The 21,438-nt window shown below is 40.5% G+C and overlaps 1 protein-coding gene across 20 annotated transcripts in view; it reads right to left on the reverse strand.

Moving 5' to 3' along the window:
* ZBTB20 (zinc finger and BTB domain containing 20) overlaps positions 1-21,438 on the reverse strand; it is a 477,873-nt gene that overhangs the window by 145,787 nt on the left and 310,648 nt on the right. For 2 of the 20 annotated variants that reach the window (XM_056496906.1, XM_056496897.1), the window contains one exon: positions 17,712-17,812. The exons of the other annotated variants lie outside the window; for them this stretch is intronic. The gene's annotated coding sequence lies outside the window, so the exon portion shown is untranslated. The remainder of the gene's footprint in view (positions 1-17,711; positions 17,813-21,438) is intronic. 20 annotated transcript variants of the gene reach the window in all.

The raw sequence follows: 21,438 nt of genomic DNA on the forward strand, positions 1-21,438 counted from the left end.
GGGGAAGCTGGCAAGCCTTGGAGGTGGCAACAAAGATCTTCAGAGAAATTTTTATAATCAAATGTAACAGCAATCAGTGACCAGAATTTTCATAGACACCCAGTGCCAAAGGAACAACCCTAACCTGTTAATGTACTCTTGAAAGTACCTTCAGGCAATCAGTGACATCTTTAAACATCTAAAACCTTTTGATAATCTGGCATCCAACAATTAGATCCCTCCATTGCAGAGTTCCTGGAGATGGGAAAAGTGACAACAGTATGCATGTGTTGCCAAACACAACACACAAAACCCTGCTGCAAGGGCTGACATTTATCTCTCATCCTGAATATTAAGGTATGATCCAGGGAAGTCACACTGTCCATCATGCACAATCCACTGTCTGGTTCTAGGTACCAGATCACCCCTGCATGCTACAGAAATAACGGCAATCTATCTCTTTTCTGTATGAAGTGAGGGTGTTAGTGAAGCTCCAGACATTATTTGCCCAAGGCAAAATCTCCATTTACTTAACGGGTTCAGAAAGTACTGTTCGTTTACTTTACTATTGTTCCTCTGCTTTATTATAAGCATCTGTTCCAGTTTCAAAATATAGCAAATCTAAGAATTGAGAAATATGCCTAGTCAGTCAGATGTCTGGGTGTCACCAAAAATTGGGATGGCAGACCATTTTGAATCCCTGTTTTTTGGTCAATATCAGTGTTCAGGAAACTGTTTCTTTAGCAAATAATGTTTGCAACTCAAAGGATCAAGAAAAAATAAAATAAAAAAGGAACAAAGCTAAAAACAATGATTAGTTCAGATAAGCAAATGGTTAAACGCAGTCAGAAATTGGGGTTGCTCTCCAGTTTAATCTGATTTTGCTCTCTAAAAAAGAGCACTGGGCTCCCCTCTTACAGAGAGCCAAATACCAACTATTCCTAAAGCATCATGAAAGTGAAAAAAGGATTCAGGAGAGCTTCCTTCTCTGAACCTCTTTATTTATCTGACTGGGATCAGGTACAACACTGTCATCAGCACTTGCTCAGCTCAAAAGTCCTGGGTGCCTCGTGCCCACTGGCATCTCCAGACTCCCAAGGGGGATGACTGTCTGTTGAAGAGCAGTGCCAGCCTCCTCCTATTCCCCTATTCCTGCTGGCACCCTGAGGCAAGCATCTGGGAGTGTATGCTGCCCCTCTCTGAAGCAGGTGCAAAGAATGGTAGTCAGCGTGTTTGCTCCCCATGAGCCTGCTGCAGGCAGACAGAAAAGCCTGGAAATCCCTCCAGTAACCCTCCCGGGGGAGAATGAGAATTTAGCCAAGTGCACTTAAGACCAAAATTGTTGCAGAAAGGAGACACATACACTTGTTAAAATCCGTCTGTAACATTCCCTCCCATCCTCCCCTTACTGTGGACCGATCTGGATTTCTAAAGAGTATAATTATGTCTTGCACAATGATTATGAGCTTTGGGAGCTCTCAGAGAAAATTTCCTCACTGCACATGTGGCCATTGGCTGACATACCAAACACATATCACTCTATTTTTTTTTTAACTCTGCATTTTGCTGAGAGAAAGAGGCCAAAGAAAAAGGACAGACACCCAAGCCCAGGGCCAGGTTCTGCACTAATCTGATGTGTCCTTGAAGCCAAAAGGAAGAGACTGTTTCCAAACAGTCCTGCTCCTCTGTCTGCCTTCCCACTACCAACAGCAGGATATCAAATCTATCTGTACATTACCAACAGACCCTATACCAAGGATTATTGACAGATTCTTGATCTACCCCACATATTTTATGTTTTCCTTTAACAGCCGTATGAAATAGATTCTGTCTTCCCTAAGGCAGATGCTTGAAATTCACTGTAAGCCTATGCAGTAACATCAAGGTTTACAATCACTGTCAAGCTACCTGGAAGCTTTAAAAAAACCCCACTGACTGCAAAATACTAACAGCAGAAATTACTATAATACACTATCTCCCTCTCTGAATGCATCACTGATTGGCTGGACATGAACTTTGTCAATGGGAGATGTCTTTGTACTGAGTACAATTAATGTTTTTATTAAAAAAAAATCTTTCCTGAATGAGAGAACACATTGTCCACTCATGTGAAAATGGCACCACTATTTATCCCAAATGATACAGCCAGTCAAGAATAAAATAAATTATTTCACCTGCAAGCTGTGAAAATTTCAAGGCATGTAAAGAATAGCCTCAGTCAGCTTGCATGGCTGAGGGTAATGGACATCATCTTTTTCCCATCCCAGTCACCATCTTTCCCATTTCCAAAGGGCTTCCAAAGATGAAAATGAACTTGACAATCATTCTGCAAGGCAAACTGATGCTGATTCTTCCAGTCACTTTGTAATTCACTGCAGATGGCAAGAGTGAGATGTTTACTGGCTGGCAGGTAATGAGCCTCGTTGCAGATAATAGTGATGGACGGGCAATCTCGCCTGCTGACAAGGAGGCAACTCAACATGGGCACATGGCATTCATCCATGACTTCATGGAAAAGGATAGCTGTGACAATGTACATAGGTTGTGAGCTACCCTTCTCTGTTAATGTCAGCATGCAGCTACACTTAAGCCTTTCCAGTTCACATTTAAGTAGCATAGAATTGATCCTGATCGTCCATGAAAGTAGAACAGTCAGATTTGTGACCTAATGTTTACTCTTCTATAAGAAGAAACTTGATCTGTTTAAACGTCTAGATATTCCCTCTTCCCAGGTAATGCCATTCATCACAGCTGTCAGTGTTTCTTTAAAAGAGAAATGACCCTCAGGCATAGTATAAAACTCTGTGGAAGAGCTACACACACCTTTGCCAAAAGAACAAATAGCTCCTTTTTTTTTTTTTTTCACTGGGCTTCTGTACACTTTAAGAAAGGCCTACACACACTGAATTTCAAATCAGCATTTCCATTTCCCCACCCCCAAATAAAGCAACTCATATTAAGACCTATATACTGCCCTGTTTTGTTTTTTGTTTTTTTTTTTTTTTTTAAATCCCAGACATAAGGGTAGTGGATTTGGACAAGCTCAGTCATTTGATGAGATGTACTTGAGCAGCTGGTTCCAACGGAAAATCAGAGTAATTCAGAAATGCAATAGAAGATAACAGAAAAGCTCTAACTCTTTTCCTCCTCTCCTGGTAACTTTATGAAATAAAAATTAAAAAAAATACACTCAACCAAATACCACTGATGTCTTCTGTTACACCAGAATATATTCCTCCCAAAGAAAGCGGGTATGGCTAATATTAAAAAAATATACATTTTAAAAATGCATTTGTTTACATACAAATATGTAAATATACACACATTTAAACATGGATATTGTTATTCCACAGATAGAAACCTAGTCTGAGTTTTCCTTTTCTGAATTGAATATCCTTTCCCTCCTTCCCTGGTGAAATCTGATCATTTGTACTGTACCCAGGCTTCAAGACGTGATAAACGATCCCAGTGCTATGCAAGTTTCATCCAAAACCTGTCTCTTCATAGATTCACTCCACATATTCTTTCTACTTTAAAGACTCATGTGATCATCGCTTTGATCCGTTCTCCCTCAGCTCTATTAGGGGCACCATCTCTTCAGGGCTTGCAGCTTATAAAAAGACCACCATATTTTGATATGCCTTTGATGTTGTCTTCCAAAGTATCTTTGATTTTTAAGTTCTGTTCAACTCTTTCACCATTAACCTTGATTTCACTTAGGAATTAATAGATCTATAGTTTTATTGGAAGGCTAATTTAGAAATTCTGTTTTCTCTGGCATTATTTCTGCCCTCTTAGCTGGAAAGGTAGGTGAAACAGTACAAAGAAACTGACCAGTGCTTTAAAAAAAAAGCCAGAAGAAACTATACATAAGCTAATACCTTCCTTGAGTTTTGAGTTGTGCTTTTCGAGCAAGTCTCTTACTGAATCATTAAGCTGCCAGCAAATGAAGTGGTTCTGCAGGATGATAATGAGCCACACAGACCCTCCACACGGCCACTGGTGACTGAGAGCTGTTACTAATGGATGACTACTCATTAGGACTGTGGTCTCAATCCTGTGCTTGAAGACTGTCTCATCCACACAGGACACTTGCATTTTTCCTTTTGACACTCAGCAAAGATGGTGAAACTGTAGAGGCCAAAGGAACCACATAATTTGAAGTAAACTAAACAATAGAGCAGCAAAACACATTCTCAAGAGGAGAAACTGGCATTGTCTTTCAAGTCTCTTTAGGAGGTATTTTCAATTCCTAGCTTATGATATTTGATATTATTCCCCCTCCTCAGGCACCACTAACTGTGACTGAAGATTCATTTTTGCTGGTATAAAGAGAGAGATGAAGGGTAAAACCAGGTCAGCCATATACCTGTGCACACACCCTCCACCCCCGGATTTATTTATATGTCCTAACTACATTCAGGTGACATTCAGATATATTTCATGTTCTTGAAAAAACACCCAGTTTCTGTAGATGGAGCTTTGTATCTCAGTGTGCCTTCCCTTCATTTAAAACTATCCTGCTTTTCCTCCACAACAATGTTTATTTCCTATTTTTCTGAGGAACAACTAAGTTCCCCTCTCCTCAGTTAAACAGAATTGCTTGTGATGAAGACAAACACATGAAGTCCTTGCAGCAGCTGGCATGGACTAACCCATCCTTTCAGTAACTGCATAGGGCCATCACTGCAGCCTGCTGCCTTTACTAAGGCACCACCACGCAGTTGAAGGGTTCCTTCCCAAGAGCCCTCGTAGTGCTGCCACAATTATCATTCTGGGCTAGCACTCTAACACCCAACCCTTGGGACACGCGCAGCTCCGATCAGACACTGCGATGAGAGAATCCAAATGCAGCTCATCAGATCCGTGCCCCTTCCAATGATCCCTCCTATCACTCACTGCACTTGCAATCTCAAACATCTTTGGCACAGAAGCACAGGCTGGGCGCTACATGACCTGCTCACAGCACTTCTCACCCTCCACCGCCTAAGTGCACAGTCTCACGCTGTAGCAAGAGAGTCCCAGCCCGGGCTCTCCGCGCGGCCCCCTGGCCCAGCACGGTTCTGACTGCATCACGCCTTTCCTGGAATCTTAGCCCCGCTGGAAAGCATTCAGCATTGAGAGGACCCATCTTTATGCTGATAACACTAAAATATAAAATAATGCCAACAGCTGGTGCTACAAATGGCTTTTAAAAACGATGTTCATTCACTAAAATTCCTCTTGCTACTTTTGACATGAAACACGCAGTCTCTAATTATTCTGATCAAGACGGTGAAATACAAAAACAAACTTTAATTGTGTTTAACAGATATTTAATCAGGACTCACTGAACTACAGATTAAAGCTGAAATTCATAAACCATAATTACCCAATTGTCGCAAGCTTTTTGGTCCACATTCTGCTTCCGTCTGGGCGTCTGGCACTTTGCCCCGAATTTCTTTTAGTGTCTTCTCAGTTTCATTGCTGTTCATGTTTTCCAGCAGAGATTTAGCACAGATTATAAAATATCTGTTCTTGGCAACTTTATTAGTTGTTTTTTCTTATAAAGATTATATCCCACCTATCCTCATTCTGGGGCTGAATGAACAGGCTTATTTCTTGGGTTATTTCTTGTCATGAGCTGTCCTTCCCAACTGCCAGGGTAATCACTTGTCCTACTCTGGTCCTGATTCCCTGACCACGATGATGCCATCAGAGCATCATCCGGATGTTGCTTTGAGTGTGCAATGCAATATAACTATCATTAATTACTCCTTCCTTTCTCCAGAGGCAGAACTGGGTGCAATACAGTTTCCTGTTTTGGTAGAGGCTTTTTTTTATGTTCTTGATGCTTTTTATTTTTAGATAAGAAGACATGATAAAAGAAACGCACTGATGGGAAGTAGGGGGTGGTAAGGTATACATTAACCACCAGCTCCCCAGGGATGTAACTGCACGGGTTCAGACTGCCAAGCAAGTGACAAATTGTCCTTTAGCACAAAGAGAATGATTGAGACAGAGATGCCTGGGTGTTGACTGCAGTGTTCTGGGGACCTCCACACACTGTGTGCAGGTTATGTTGGTATACCAAAGGCAAGGATTCCCTCCCCAGAACGCATTCTCAGGACCTTGCAAGGGAAGGTTATGTGGCCTTTCAGACACAGGAAAAACAGCTTAACAAACTCTGGGTCAAGGTGGTGAAAACAAAGACACTTCACCTCATCAGAACAAGGAAGGGGGTTCCACACACCCAGACTGCTCTGTTGTGAGGAAACACAGAACTCCTGTCAGCCTTAATGCCTCAGAAACTTGTGCCATGAGACAGGATGGAGGGAGATAATGAAAAGATGACAGTGTGGAAGACAGGATCTCAGCTCTCTGTTAAGATACAAAAAAGAGTGAGCTTGATTAAAGGATGGCTTCTATGGCTTTCTATGTGTACTTTCTATTGCTTTTCCTTGTAATAGCTGGAGTGCTCTTGAAGAATTCTGAGTCTGGGTGAAGATATACGGAACCACTGAACACTGAAGTTCTAGCAGAGGTGTTAGGCCCTCCTGGCCATTCATAAAATTTAAACAATTTCCTGACAATACGTATGAGAATACAGGCTAAACCTTTACCTATTCCTGTTCTTAGCTAGTGTGCAAAACATATATGCATATTTTTTTTCTCTTTTGCATCTTCCAGAAATGTTTCATCATAAAAATAGTATTCCATACATTTATTTCTGTCATGGCCATTATGCCCTACTTCCACTTTCTCTTCTTCTGAAGGGCAAGGCAGTGAACCAGTCACATACCTTCTTCATCAGCTCCTCCAGAGCAAGTCCTAAACAAAGAGCAGCATACCACCTTAGTAGTCACTGCTGCATGTATACCAAACTTGTTTTTTGTTTGTTTGCTTCTGAAAGCTCCTCTAAGCTTTAATGACCTGACTGTCTCTGCAAGAACCCATATCTCACATTTCACAGCAGACAGATACCAGCATGTGAACACAGAGAGACAGGGAGAAGTTTGCTGGGTTTTTTTGTTTCTTGTCCTACAAAAGAGAGATTTGACGATTTCTGTCAGCCACACAGTCTGAAGTCCAGTCACAGTTCAGCTTTTCCAGCCTATGCAGAAGTCTGACAAGAACACAGGATGGCTGATGGCTTGCCATACATTGCAAGCCTGATTTTTAACAGGCAAATTGTTTTCCAGTTTGGCATAGTTGTTTGTCCAAGGGTTTCAAGCTCAGTATTTACACAGTGATAAAGAAATTGCTATCCAGTGTTAGTGCCATTCTTCATTCAGACTGTTCCTCTGAAAGCAGCCTACAGCCTTTGAGATGTAAAATGTATCGTTTTAATGCAGTCAAGGTCCCTGCCTGCAACATTGCTAAATCTATTTAGCAGATTCTTCCTGCTATAATCTGTCCCCAGACCAGAAGAAGCTCAGTGATTTTAAGTGTTTTAAGCTAATGATAATGGTTAGTGCTGAGAATAGATGTACCTGGCTGTGGTGTGATCTATTCTATTAGACTGTTAGGAGCTCTGTATTCATATTGACTTAACATTTTATGTCTGTTTCCAAGGTGTGATGGCTGCATGGGGTGTTGTCTTTTTTTTTTTTTTTTCCCTCACATATGATGTATTGTCTGTCTGTGCTTTTGATATCTGGTGACTGCATGGAGAGATGAAGAACATGTGCCTGTTTGTTCTGACGCCATCCCTAGATTTTGCATTCTTGCTGTCCGCTGGCACAATTATTGGAAGCAATAATGTATACCTGTGTTCACACGAGACCTGAGCCCAGGAAACAGTTGCACAGATTAGATGTGCATGCAGAGAGTTTGATGACTATGCTATGTATTATGGAAGTCTACTTTCCCTGGTGTGCAGGCATTCTGCATGACTGAATTCCCTACAACTGGTGGTTGCACTGATAACATGCCAAGTAGAAGCTGTTTTACTATTCTTCTCTATCCATAACACAACAGAGTGTAAAACTCCTCAGTTGTGTCAATAAATGGTGCTTCACTTCCCTTCAGCACCATGAAGCGAAATTTCCACTGAGAATGATTTTACTGATCATATCAAAGGCTTGGTCTTGCCATTCACAAACATCTGCTATTGCCACCCTCTAGGGACAATGCACTATTTTGGGCTGTGATGTAGAGGAGGTTTTGTATCTTAAGACCTCACTGCAGTCTTCCAACAAATAAGCAAACCCTTCCCACTTACATGGACCCTGATCTTCTGCTAGTGGGGGGTTACAGTTCAGCTCTTGCAGAATAAGTGCAGCCTTAACTGTTCCACATTATCATTGTGCAATGGGAGATATGTCTACTGAAAATGAATGCAGCCTCCTTGAACAAATCTCACTCCACCTCTTCCCTGTGAGAATTCAGAAAGCAGACACAAATGGAAACCCCTGTGAGGCTCTGGCAGAGGCACCATCTCCACACTGACTAAATGAATTTTTTAAAGAAAGATCCAAGAAGTTTAAAACCCAAAACCACTTAAACAACCATAATCATGGACAGGTTGAGAGATATGCAAACGCATGACAAGACACAAGATCTCAAGAGACATTTAAATTATTATCCTGATCTGGAAACTGGAGGTGCCAAAGTGCAGCTCTGGAACAGCACACTACCAGTTCAAGTTCTGAACCATACTTTAAGCAATTCTTGTGCTACAGGGCAGTGCAGTGATGTGCTGCAGTGTTAGAAACAATAAATTAAAAGTTTAAATCCAGAAGCCTGATTTCCTCTGATAGTTTGGCCAACTTGACTAAAGCAGAACCCAACTAAATGACAGGCACCATAAGCATAATTCTATAGCTTCATGTCTCTCAATCAAAGAATGATAGCAGTATCTAAAATTTAATTCTCATTTCAGTACAAGGAACAGTTACTCATAGGTAACTGATATACATTCTTCTTTCCAAACCCTAAACCATGTTCTGGGGTCTTTGTCTCTGAAAATAGGAATGCAGTCTTAAGAAAATATTACAGGCTAAATGCCTAGCATGTTGCTTCATAAAGCAGGTAACTTTACTATGAAAAGAAAGAATATGATCTAATTCTGGTCTACTGGTTTTACCTGTACATTAATTTCTCATTTTTTCTCTCTTTTTACCCCATTTCCCTCCTAAGCCCATGTACCACAGAAGTTAATTTGCCCTGCATAGCCCCTTAGAACATTTTCTATACACACCTTCCCTTTTCCCAAACCCCTCTTTCCTCTAACAGGACTTTATACAGATGTAAGGAAAAAAAGGCCTATCAACTGACATTTAGTAAGAATGTCAAAGAGAATACACACAAAGTGCATTAAGATTCTTCTCTCTGGTACTCAAAAGGAGGTGGATGCCGTTAGCCCACAGCTAGGGGATTGGTCTGTATCTGAAACTGGGATCTCTGTTTCTGCAATCAGTACAGCCACTTCTCTATTACATTTTACATTCCAGATAATAAGGTTCATATTTTTGGTCTGGGAAGAAAAACGTCTTTACTGGAAATCATGATTATGGAATTGGGTATTCCTCAATTAAAACAAAACAAAACAAAACAAAAAACAACAGCTTAAGTGGCAGTAATCTAGGATCCTACACACTGGGACATGACACTGTACCAGCTATGCTTGGCTCACGTTTTTAAGGCATGTTTCTCAGCTTTGATAAGAAATTTCTGTGTCTTAGGTCTTGGTAGCAAATTGCTGTTGATAGAATTTAAACTGAAGTTCATGATGCCAAATACCATATGAGAGGCTCTAAAAATTCTTCCTTACCTTACATCACTCTAGTGATCCTGCTCATCTCCCATTTGTTTCTGATATGGACATTATACCTGGGTCTATTAGACAGTGGGTCTTTGCAAGAGGCAGCCTGGATTCAGACAGCAGCACCTTTTAAACTTCCAGCAATAATATTGATTTAAAGCATCACCTGGAGACTGCAAAATTCATGACTGTAGCATCTCAGGCAAAGAGAGAATACCCTGCAGGACCACCCCAGGCAAGGGGCAGCACGGGGGCATTTTGGGTAGACCAGCAGCTAAAGGGACATGTGGGGACAGTGAGAGAGGAGCAAGGACTTGGAGGTCACTGCTGAATGACAAGAGGCCTCAAGGCAAAATCACAAGACACACAGAGACATGCTGGTAATCCTCCCAGCACCGAGCCCCTGCAAGGCAGTGATTTTATCAGCACACAGAGGCAAAGGACTGAATTTCTGCTCCTCACAAGATCCACAGCCCACAGAAGAGGAGGAGTGAGGAGCACGAGGTGCAACAAGGACAACAGAAGAGACATGAGTTAGACACTGTTTTCTACCCCAAAGTCTAACATGAGAGGGAAAACACTCAGCTTCTTGAAACATCATTAGACATGAGTTCTCTCTAGCAGGCAGTGAGGCCAGAACTCCTTGCACCTGATGGGGCAAGTGGCAAAGCTGGCATTGCAGCCAGCTGAGCCAGGACCTGGTCACGAACAACACATATGTGCTGTGTGGCAGGGCAGGTGTGCCATGGCTTGCAAGACACCTGAACATCTGCCTTTTCCTACTTTGGAAAGCAGTTGTGCCAGTTACCACTGGTGGAAACTCGTGGCCCAGAACTAAACTAAACCTGACTGAGTCCATGACAGGGAATGGATCAGGGGCCTGGGGAGGATGGTGCCACACACACAGCACAGGACACAGAGGATGATGCTTTTCTGTTAAGCAAACAGGAACTGTTTATGTAACCAAAAAGGAAAAATGTGAAAATGTCAAAAGCCTATTTTGACATGAGGGAGAAAGGAAAGCATTCATTAATTTCTAATAACAGTTTATTCTTCTAACAAACTTTATAAACTGACCAGAGTTCACTTGTAATATGTTTGTCAACCCGACACTCTGAAAAAACTTTCTTATAAGGGAGGAGAAAATCCCAAATTATTAAAAATAACCCTAGGCTGTGCTTTCAAGTTTTGGTTTCAATCCAGTACCCACAAGAGAAACCTTTCAACAGAAGGCACCAAGAAATTCTCATGGAATAGCTACAGGATCAGGATACACATTTCCAGTAAAAGCTGGCCTTTCTTTCCCCTCCTCCCAATCTTCTTATTCCCAAAAGATACCAAGAAAACACAAGATTGTTGGGATTTCTATAAGAAGATTTGGCAGGTTTTTCTTATCTGTTTAGACTGTAGGATATAATTTGAATTTACATCTTGCCTCTCTCTCTCAGAGAAGAAGAATGAGTTATTTGTTCTCTGAATAAGCATTTGTTATTAGTGGATCAGACATGGATAAGGTATATTATTACAACCACGTTTGTTAGGTATGATTTACATTGTTTGCTGCATATCAACTTAGGCTGTCTTTAATTTTGTTAAACTTTAGGGGTTTTTTTGTTTGGGTTTATGCATTTAGTCACAGTTGGTTGTGTTTTGAACTTTGAAAAAAATTAATACAAAGGAAATTAAAAAAAGAAAAAGAAAATATTTTCAAAATGATGTGGAAATCAAATCTATCCCTGAGTAATTTGATTTGTAGGAAATGGAGAGCAAAGCATTACAAAGCATTACAAACAGAATGCCTTGAAGTGCATCATAATTACTTACATGTGCAAATACATTGTCTAGGTTTAGGAATTCAGCTAATAATAGTCATAATAATTCTATGCCCTTACACCAGATCTTTCATCCAAACTTCTTCAGGTTTGTGTAAGCAATCATTAACTAATGCCTGGGTACTTGTGAGTACTCAGCTACCCTTATGGATGGAGAAATAGGGGCAAAAGCTCTCCAGGGTCAAGGACAAACTATGAGTTGCTCTACAGGTGGGGGACAAATGCAGATGACCATCTTCAAATTACAGGTGGATCAGAGGTGCAGGAGTTTGTAGCTGATCTGACATTATTACAACTTTGTGGTTCTCTAAGAATGAAGGAGTGTAACAAATGTACATCTTATACCTTCTGTTCCACAAAGTTTAAAGGTTGAAAATTGACATAGATCAGTTCCATGTTCCATCCTTGGTGGAACAGTGGTATATACAAAAACATACTGATGTTTTGTATCACAGCACAAAGATTAACAAATTTGCCTTGTTTGGAACTGTTTACTGGTGCAAATAGTTTTCATCTGAGGCTCCACAAATGGTTTCCAGACAAGACATACCTTGTAGAAATCTGGATTGAATGTGGAAGTAATCTGGAAAAGGGTAGCCTATAAAGTTCAGTTGTTATACGAAGTCCCAAACATCAATTTTATGCTTATTGACTATTCTCACATTGATCTCTTAAGTTTTAAGAGATCTGAAACTCTTAACAAAAATCTGAGCATGCCATATTACCCAAAAGCTTTTCCACAATTCCAGGCTGTAAAGAAAGGCTGGATTTTACACTCTTCTGCTGTTTAATTCCATGCCACTTCCTTTGTGCACAGCTACATTGCTCTCTCTCACAACTCATGAGAGGAACTCATGGTTTCTGCAGCCAGGCCCTTAGCACTCCATCCTTATTTTACAGGAATATATGTTTTCATGCTTCTCTAGATGACCGAAATCCAAGACTGCCAAATATTTCTGCTGTTTCATTTAGCCATGCAGCAACTCTAATGCTTTGAACTAGTACCTGCTGAAATGGCAATAAGTTACTGACCCATACAGACATTCAACTGCCTGTTTGAGGGGTTTGACATTCACACATCCCATTTTCTCTTAGCCTACATTTCTGTGCTCCCTGTAGCTGCAACAAGAAAGTGTGTCTCCATACATTTTTATTACCTGTTATGCTTTACACTAATAAAAACACTGGATATTATTTATTTGTCTGGCTGACTGACAAAGCCAGGCATCAAAGTGTCATTCCAGTGTCACATACTTCAACGCTCTAATCTTTTAGAACTTGTAAAGCAATCTCTTACGGCGCTTTGTGGGCTGTGAGATCACCCTGACAAACTGTGATAATGTTGGCAATCTCCAAATGGGTGTTCATTTGCAATTACTACAGAGGAATTGCTATGTTTCCAAATTTGAGGGCTTGACATAATCTGTCTTCACGAAGCTATCAGGGTCTGTCATAAGGCTGTCTGTGACCCAGGGATTTTATGGGGTCAGTATCTATCACCAGTGAAACTTCACTGCAAGCAGTAGAATTACCTAGAGTATGACTTTATCTATTTGCTTTCTTTCTTTTTATTTAAAATACGACTTCTTTGTATTTTATTTTTTGAAGTGCAAACAGCACCTACTAATAACATCTGAGCCAGGCAGGGGAGACTGCTTCTCCAAATCATGGCCAGTTTCTTACAGTTCACACCAAATCCTCTGCTGCCCTCATCACACTCAGCGACTGAGAAACAATGCAAATGTCAGGTCAAGCTACAGAGCTATTGCCATCATCTCTTCCCTTCTGTATGCTCCCAGCACTGGCAGTCTCTGGGCTGCAGTCCACAGGATATCCACAATTATGGCCCAGATTGAGGGAGGGGTAGAAAAACGATGGTACTCTGCCAATTATGTCAGAACCTAAACTTGATCCATTTTAAAATTGAAGCTGGGGACTGTAGGATAGCACTGTGCTTTCTAAAATTTGTGTACGGAAAAGAAAATAATTTAGCATCTCAAAAAAAAAGAAAAAAGGCAGAGTTAGTGAAAACCTATAATAAATGGTTTACATTTGCCTCTGAACCTTATCTTTAAGTAGAGACAATGCTATCTGGACATAGAAAGATGATTTTTAAAACGCCGTAAGACTGTTAAGCACCTCGAGAAAAAGCGAGACAGGGAGTGTCAGGCTTTGCTATATTCATGAGGGCCACACAACTGCTAGTGAAGTAATTCTGTTTTGAAACTACTTAGGATTCCTTTAGAAAAGCCGGGAACACAGGATGGAAATAGAAACCTAAAAAAAGTGCATCCAGTGTTTCAAAATACGCTCCCTGCACAACACCCTTTCCCTGCTATCATCTCCTGAGGCAAATTTCCCAGGCAGTTCCTCTCACTTACTGAAAGTCGCTCCCCAAATCCTGCTCAGGGGAGGGGTGAGCAGCTGGAACCTGGCCATGGTGGGGTCAGAAAGCCCATGCCAGGAAGAGGCACTGGAGCCCAAGCTGAGATTTACACACTGGCTTGGATACTCTGCTGAATTTATGTTAGGATGTTTGCTATGTTTACTATAATTTTACAAAGAAAGTTCTCTGCCTTGGATTATTCCATCTAATCAAAACAAAATTTGGTAAAGATGCACCATACCTTGTGTTATCCCCATGTAAGCTATTTTCTGCATTTCATTCTCTGTGAAAAGGAAAGTCAGTGTCACCATCTAGCCTCAGGAATAAGGACCTAGCTGTAATGCTGCTGGAAAATTTTGGAATCCAAATAAATTCCAAACTTGTATTTTGGCCTGAATTTACAGCAAACTTGCTCCTGCTCTCAAAACTACTACTGCTTTCACCAGGAGCAGCAATTATCCCTCAAGTCTCCTTAATCTTTCAGAAAAGAATGTGCAGCCCTGGAAGCCCAAGGTACATGTTTTAATGTGTGTACTATCTTGCTGAACTCAATAGGTTGCAAGGATATTAAAAAAGAGGCTGCACCAAAGGATAGTACAAGAATCCATGGGCTTCAAAAGGTTAAGGAGCTTCACCAATACAAATACTGCAGTTGGGACAGTCTGAACAGAGCAATGCAACTGGTATGTGCTCTTCCTTCCTAAAAATTATTTCTTGAGGGTGAATGTTTTTATTTCACAGTAAGCAGAAAACTGTTAAGTTATATACTAGTTATTATTTGACTCTTTTCTACAAAAAACTACTTTTAAAGACAAAAAAGTCAAAGCAAAGAGCCCTGCCTCTCTGCTAGTGCCGCTTCAGAAGGTTTTTGCTAGCCACAGCTGAATTACAGCAATGTTTCTCCTTTTTAATGTCCATGTTTTTACTATTTTCAACACTGACAACAAACTTTCTGAAAAATAAAGAAAACAGACTGCCACTGGTAGATCAGTATTTATAGATGGAAAGAACACAGAAACATATTAAATTTACCCTAAACAAGGGGGCTTATACCATGACAGCAACTTCTAATGTAATTCATTTGTCTTATAAATTACATCCCTGGGGATATCCCTGAAAATTAATTAGGTTAGAGAGAGAAGGAAAACAAATTGAAAACTTCTCAAAACTTCATGAAACAGTAAGTTTTAAACACAGGAGTGTCAAAAATATCACTATAAAGTTCTTCCCTCCTCTTCCCCTATTCTTCTTCCCAGGAGACCAAGATCCTCAGATAGAGAATCATTTTGGCACACCAAGGTCAAGGAAACCATATACATTCAAATACAGAACATTTCTAAAATTGAAAATTTTGCAAGCAGCTCTGCCTTTCCAAACTTCAGATTCCTTGGAAGAATTCTGAAATATTATTTAGTAAAGACATTCATTGTGCTAATGTGGCTTTAAACACAAAGCTACAGTCACAAGATGTGGACGCGATACATTCATCACACAACAGAGAAAAGCAAAGGGGGGGAAGGCAGAAGCAAACAATAAGAATTTTAGACGAATTTTAATACTGGCCAAAGTAATCCTCAAATCAAAACTCTGAAGGTTTGCCTGTTCATTAGTTTCTCTAGAGTTTAGGCAAAAAGGGAATTTGGCCATGTACTTCTCCTGTAGTGTCCTGTCTTCATTTTGTGCAAGAAACAACACTTAGGTTTTCTCACTCTTCTCAACACAGTTCACCAGATTGGAAGTGTTGGTACACATACACAAAATCCAAGACATTTTCTGATTCCATTTGTAACACAGATCAAATTTTGTGCTTCTTGATGCCTGTGCCATCTTCCAGGACTATGGGAAGAATAGAAAGACAACAAAATGCAGGAAATAACCGAGTTGATGGTGCTTTATCATTGAAACTTTGTAACAGACTGCACTAATGGGTAACTCCACAGTACAGACTCCACCTGGATCATGTGAGGGCACGAGATGCCATTTCTGCCAGCCCTCATATGTGTTAACGCTAGCAGCAAGGAACAAAAGGTATCAGATAAGGCACAGACTTGCTGGTAGAAGTCAACACATCACAATGTATTTTTAAAACTGCATCAGAGAATTTATAATGGATCCGTGCTTTGCATTTTGAGGTGACAGAGATCTCGATCTGGTAGAAAGTTCCCAAAGCTCAATTTACTACATTGTCAAAATATAGCCTAAGGGGACAATCTGACTTACAGCATCTTTATGACTGGTGATGAAAGAACCTCACTTGGCTTTTAGATCCCAAGCTTGGCTCAAGATAGTGCAGTAGAGAACAGAACATCTTCTATTTTATGCTGAGTGTTCACAGTGTTCCTCTTCAGCACAGAATTAGGTTTTACTCTATGGAATTCTCACACAGCTCGCTGATGGGTTAGAATTCACACCTTCAGATTTTGGGGATATACTTCACACCCTGCATTGTTACTGCTACTAAAGATACAGATTACACTGTCCTCATGTCATTGTAGCATCTGTAATGGAAATCTTTAGAAAATTCAGGGAAAAACTGCATCTTTTACAAGGCCACAGCATGTCTTAGTCAGCCTTGGAGAAACTTCAGAGCACAGTAACCGCATTAATTGGACATTATATGGACAGCCAAGTAAAGCTCAGTTACTGTGCAGATTTTACTGCTCTTTGTCATGTTGCTTCAAAACACATTTCATGTTTTAACCAGTCATATATACATATGAAAGCATTTTGCAACACTGGACAATGCTACAGATCCACAGGAAATAATTGTTTCACAAACATGAAGCAATCGGCACAAATATAAATAGTGTGGCCCAAATCTGTTCTGGATTATGCTTGTGCAAACCCGTGGAAGTAAACAAGTACCACTAACAGAATAAAACACATAAAAGCATGTAAAAGTATAAAATATGGCTCTACTGCTCAGCTATTCATGGTCCAAACCCTGCCAGCCTGCCATCACTTATATTCTACTACTTTACCAGCATGGCTTTACAGGAAATAAGAAAAATTCAGTGATTTCTAGTTCTCTCATGCACTGGAGAACATAAGCACAAGAATATACGGGCTTAAATGTGTCAGCATCCTACATAACTCTTATTTAAAGAATGTTATTAATTTCTGTGGGTGGAGTCCAAAACTGTAATGCCATATTAACACACAGTGGCTGTTTCTGTAATGTGTGTGTCATAGGGAGCGTATGTGTAGCAGTCCAAGGATAGCATTTTAACTTGATTTCAAGTGATTTTCTGAATTGTAATACCCTCAAAAGATGAAGTACTGATGCTGCCGGCAGGGTATTTCACAACTTTTGTCTTCACAGTTTCATCTAGTCACCTCCATTCTGACCTCCAGAATATCATGCTATTGCAGATCTGGACTCCACACAAAGCTGTTTCAACAAATCTCATTTTTCTCTCTAATACACAGCATGTGACTTCAGGATTGGTATATTCAATGCTGAACTGAGTTATACCAGTGATGTATGCTACTCCAGGCAAAAAGCAAGACTAATAGCAGAAGATTCTTTGCCATGCTAACTCTGACTGAATTTCAATCCCAATCTTTTCCAATGAATTAGCCTCTTTACCAAACTCGCAGGTACAGACAGATACTGTGGGAATCAGCCACGTAACCGTTCCAACTGGATACAGTGAGGAAAGTATTGCCAAAGGCTTTTCGGCTGTAGCTCAACAGGTGGTTTGGCATCGAGATTTCTACCTGTTTGTGGTTTTCATCTCTGGTTTCAAGACAGAAAATGAGATTATACCTTTCAGTGCTGCATCTCAAGCAGGCTGTACGCAGAGCAAGGTTTCATTCCAACAAAATCTCTCTCTCTCTCGCAAAGTTGAGGAAAACTGCCAACCACTGCTGCTCTTGACATCAACATGCGATGCAGATGTCAGGAAAGGAAAAAGAAAAGGGAGAGAAGAAAAAAGGAAAATAAAACTGTAAGTTTTACGTAAACAAGAAACTGTACTTAATGACTACATCTGAGGAAAACAAAATAAAAAGTGCTGGCTTAGTATAAGGAAAGGAATAAACAAAACCTTGGAACAGCTTAATCGAAGAGGTTGTAGGTTTTTTTTGTTTTTGTTTTGTTGGTTCTTGTTTGTTTGTTTTTTGCATTTAGTTTCAGAAGACAAAATACCTTTACATGATAAAGGGACAACATAAAAGAAACAAATCTAAATTAGCTACTCCATTACTCAGAGAAGAGTCTAAGCACCTTTAACAAACACTGTGAAAAGCAGCTGAAGCACTCATAACATATGTTCTTGCCTGCAAATAGCCCAGGGTGCAAGAGGTGGGTTTCATTTTTTCTGTTTTTAAAGCCTTCTGCATAGGCCTAACTCTGTCTTTGTTGAAGGTAGTGTTAACACACATTGAATGCAGAAGGAACTGAATGTGGATAACTGCATACTTCGAAAAATCACACCCAATATGTTCAACTGATGCCATGGTTTCCCAAGGACAAGAGTAGGCTATGGAATACTACAAATAATAGAGAGGAGTAGTCTAAAGCAAGCTTCCCAGAACCAAGAAAGCACATTTCAATACTTTTTCACAGATAATTGGGAATGTGCATCTTTAAAATAGTAATCCAGAATAGGTAAAGACTGTCAGGAGATGCTTACTGTGACAGAAGTCTCAGTGCTTTTTCATAAAATAGGAGTTCTTCAGGGAAACTTTCAACAACCATTAAGAGAACAGTAAGAATCAATGCTTTTTGGATTAAAGCAAGAAAATAAAAGTCAGTGCTTCTCCACAGACAAAAATGTAATGAGAATTACTTCAATACATTTGAGTCATCAAAATGCGCCCACATTCACCAATGCACAGAAAAGTAAAATGACCATCAAGAACTTTGCTTTGCCCTGACAAAATAATTTCAGGAAACTGTCCATACTAACATGCCTATGGAAGATGAGAACCTCATAATTAAACATACTGAATCATCTATACAAATAAATACTGAGAAAGACTGAGCTGATGAGAAAATGATGATATAATCACTTGAGGGAAAGGGACCCCAAAATGTTCTACTTGATTTGGAAGAATCAGCAAAGTAGGTCTTTTTTCCTCATGAGAAGGTCTTTCCACAAAAACATACCCCTTAGATAACTGAAACAGAATTTTTTCTTCAACTACCTGGAAAAAAGAGGGAGAAAAATAAGAGTAATGGGTCTCTCAGAACCCAGCAGTTGGCAAATATTTATTTGACTTTTCTTGGGCAAAACAGTTATTCTCCAAGAAAATTTTCATTTCAAGAAATAGAATTTCCACTGAAAAATCATTCTGATGGAAAAGCACCTGGCCACAGCTACAAAGGATAAGACCACTGGCCTCAGCCAGGGGGAGGTGAATGCCAAGGCCAGTGGACTGGGTCTACCACAGTCCTCTGGCAGAATCATGGGCACAACACCTCCACTTGCTGGGATGCTTGTTCTGCTCCAGTTTTTTGCCTACACAGACCATCCCCCACTCTTCAAGGCAGGAACTGTCTCTCACTGTATGCTGTGCACAGTCTACTGCAACACGTGTATTTGATGACTTTTACCACTATAGTAGCAGCAGTGCCATTTCCTCCCTACAGCAGCTACTCCCCAATATCAAGATGAGGAGAAAAATGTAACCTATGGCTGCAATACACTGCTAATCAAACAGTATTGTATAGCACGGGGATGTGGGGGGATGCCTTTTTACCACAGAATTAATCAGGGTTTATACACACAAAATCAGTAAACTATACAGTTCAGTCCTGTGATCTGTTTTCCTAGCTGCCAGAAAGAAGGCAGGAAAGAGGGATGGGGAAGGGGGGTAGGGGAGAAACATCATAATGGAAGAAGAGAGATGACTGGACTAAGAGCTGATGAGGTTACAAGGCAACAGCAGTGCCATGAGTTGTTTGGGCTTAAAGCCAGATGTCTTGTATTTCCTTTGATTGTTTCTAAATAATTAATGGTATTAATTTCATCATGTGACCCACCCACCCCCCTTTTAGTATTTGGCTCTGTGTACTAACACTAAATATAAAGGAGGAAAACGGTACTGTCTATAGTGTACTGAATATTGATGCTGTGTGTTTGGACTGCAGCAACAGCTGATATCCATATCCCTAAGATTCTATATTCCACAGCACTCACACAGTGTTTGCATGAAGGAGACGGAATAGTATCCTTCATACTCCATCCATAAACCAACACAGCTATGGCATATGGACACTGCATGTTTGAAGTAGTAAAAGAGAGGGTACATCACTCCCTCTCCGCCCACACTAAGATGAACCTGCCACTACTGTTTCACGTAACGTTTTCTGGCAAGCTCCCAGTTTTCAGTCATGCTGGTTTGCTTGAAAGAAACACTCAGAGGAGACTCTGCTTGTCTTGCTGTTCGAACAAACAAAATAATCACGCATCTTAAGTTAATGGCCCAAAGCTTAATGAAGACCATAGAAAAGAGGCTGCCTGTGATGGGAGCATTCCCTCCTGACTTAGCCACATAAGCCATGGCTGTTGGCAAAAGGAAATGGATTATGAGGACAATAAGTAACCCTGAGCTCTGGTCTAGACAAACTTTGCTTGGTACTGTAGCAGTAAGTGCACAAAGAGAACAGCAACAACGAGAAATAAAAATTTCACTTCTCCACAATTTTCTACCCCAGGAGGACTCGTGTTTCTTTCTCATGGGAATGTTTGGGTTGAGTGCTAGGACCACTGGAATCTAATACTGTAATTCCTCATCAAAGAAAGATAGTGGAGGGAGGTCCCTATTTGCATGATTCTATGATATATACTCAGGAAAAATGTCTGCCTACTCTCCTGTATACTGCAGCCTACTTTCAGCTTCCCATGTCAAGCTTCCAGTCACACCCATCTTATCCACCTTTTTTTCCTACCACATTCTCACTAATCTTGAATCCCATGGTACCTACCATAAAATCAGAATCATAGAACTGTCTGAGTTGGAAGGGACCTTTAATGGCCATCTAGTCCAACCCTCCCGCAATGAGCAGGGACCTCTCTCTTCAGAGGGAGATCAGCTTGCTCAGAGCTCTGTCCAACATGACCTTGAATACTTCCAGGGACGGGGCATCCATCACCTCTCTTGACAACCTGTTTCAGTGCTTTACTCACCATCAGACAGTATTAAATGGGCCAGCTGGGAGGTAATGGAGAAAGGAATCTGACAGCTCGGAGCACACCCTTGTTTTGTCCAGTAATGCCTCAGACTTCTGAAGGTAAGGAAGGACAAAGTAATATGACGGCCTCACAGATGTCAAAAGAAGTTTCCAAAAGTCTGCATAAAGCTAACCTCATCAAAGCATACCTGTGGGGACCCAGAGAGGGCTTACTCAAGTCTCATTTCTTAAGATTTTATCCATGCTCCCTGTTTTGGGGTCATTCTGCAGCTAAACTATCAGATCACGACTGGTGCATTGTACAGTGACAATTCTTCAGTCAAGGGAAGTGAAACCTGAAGAATTCTCCACTAGA

Source organism: Oenanthe melanoleuca, chromosome 1 (genome assembly GCF_029582105.1).
Source record: "Oenanthe melanoleuca isolate GR-GAL-2019-014 chromosome 1, OMel1.0, whole genome shotgun sequence".
Classification (NCBI taxonomy): domain Eukaryota; kingdom Metazoa; phylum Chordata; class Aves; order Passeriformes; family Muscicapidae; genus Oenanthe; species Oenanthe melanoleuca.